The sequence below is a fragment of the Anneissia japonica genome, unplaced genomic scaffold, assembly GCF_011630105.1.
Source record: "Anneissia japonica isolate Jap-2015-1 unplaced genomic scaffold, ASM1163010v1 scaffold25213_len355544_cov161, whole genome shotgun sequence".
Taxonomy (NCBI): Eukaryota; Metazoa; Echinodermata; class Crinoidea; order Comatulida; family Comatulidae; genus Anneissia; species Anneissia japonica.
In genome coordinates this window covers 22191-24281 of record NW_022755918.1, presented here as the reverse complement: position 1 = coordinate 24281, position 2091 = coordinate 22191, and positions in this window count along the sequence as shown.

The window sequence follows — 2091 nt, the reverse complement described above, 5'->3', positions numbered from 1 at the left end:
AATATTGTTATAGTGACTGCATTAAGCTTTCAAAACAATCTGATAGTACTACGTTGAAAACAAACTGAATAAATATACTTGTACAATGGAGCTTTTATTTAGTATCTGTATATAATTGAAGAAGAAATATGTGGTAGACACAATTAAAAATAATAACTGATGACTAGTTGTTGTTGTCAAGTGCAAGTGGATTTGAATAATTATTCATTCATTAACCAACATTTATTTCCGTAAATGTTAAACAATATTTATAGTAAATCATAATTATAACAAGAAAATATGTAAATAAATTAATAATATGAAAAACGATTAAATAGGATCTTTAATGGCAGATAAAAATATCTTTTCACGTAGGATACTCACAGAAACAACATAATTTAAATAAAAATATTAAAAAGGCAAATTATACGCCATGCTTAAAGTATTGGAACCACGCTTCAAAAAAATATTAATGCAAATGCAAGGTCAATAAACAGACTTAGCGTGTCACTTGCTATGTACTAAAATAGCAATTGTTTGTATCCACCCTTTAGAATTAGTGCACCACCCTTAAAATTTTGAGGACATTTTCTGAAATTTCACCAATCTTTAAAAATCCTGGTGAAAGGGTTGCCATGGGGAACATAAGACAATGAAGAGGGTGAAAACAGTTCCATAATAAAAAAAAAATACTGTCCCTAAAGATAAAATTTGACAATGTTAAAGAGAACCTCAGACGACAAAAGAATTCCCCTTAAAATATGTTTTAAATGTAGTAGTAGTATCCGACGACAAGCAATCAAGAAAAAACTAAACTGGAACAACTCTCTCGACACGAAATGTTTAGTGCATCATACAAACATTTAAATACCTGCCTCTGACCCAAGGGCGTCGATCCGTGGCTGAAAGTGGACGAGATGAAAAATAAAGCCTTGGGCCGTAGGCCCAAGCAATGGTTGGGGACCAGGGGGCGAAGCCCCGGAAGCTCTGGCGCATATAGCCTTTTAATTGATTTTAAGCAATGCAATTAACATCTATTTCCATACGAAATTTTAAAAATATCCAGTGGCGGATCCAGTAATTTGAAATAGAGCTGGACCCAGAGAGGGACTTTTACAGATGAAGAGTGTAGCTGGACCACCTCAGCCCCACAATGGTTGGGACTGAGGTAAGAAAATTTATGATTATGACACCTCTAGATTGCCGGAAATGGCACTCTCAGACCTAAAGTCTAATTCTAATTTTCCTTTGTTTTTTTTCCATTAAAAAAAAATAATTTTGAAAAAATTAGGGCCGGCTCGGCCTCACTTGAATCTGCCACTGATTATTATGGCGTCATTGCGAGACTGCGTCAACGTAACACTGGAGTTTGTAAACTTTTGGTAGGCTTATCACTTAATCGAAATAGGGAGACATCATATACGTGAAATTAGAAAAAAAAACAGTAATCCTATGTATGTAGATAATATCAAACACTAGTATATACGTACGGGTCATAATAATATACAAAAAGAATAAATCGTTTATATTAGAAATTTTGCACTTTTGAGTTTGTAAAAATATTGGCCTAATAAGGATACATGCTTCCAATTTCAACAACGTTAAGTACATTGTTTTCACAATAAATTTAGCCTCTGATAGTCTTTGCACCCATAAAATCGATCTAGTGGGTTTCTGAGATGGTTACATAATGTTTAAACAATTGCGTTTTTACTTGGTTTTGGTCCGGAAAATACGTACCGCACTTAGAAAAGTGAACAGACAAAATTCATGAGTCATGCGTAATTGTTATTATTTCCATTCGCTTGTAAAAGTGGGGTTTTAATTATAGAAGATTGGTGAAAAGTGGGGGGTGGGGGACAATCGATATCATGTTCCCCCCTCCCCCCTCACTTTGAAAAGTGGGGGGGGGGACGCGTCCCCCTGTCCCCACCAATCGACGCCCATGCTCTGACCACAAGCAATCAAGACAAGACTAGACAAGAACGACTCACTCGACTCGAAAATTTTAGTTTATTAGTTTATTTACAAACATTCAAATACCTCTGACCGCAAGCAATCAAGGAAAGACTAGACAAGAACAAACCCGCGCGACACGAAAAGTTTAGTGTA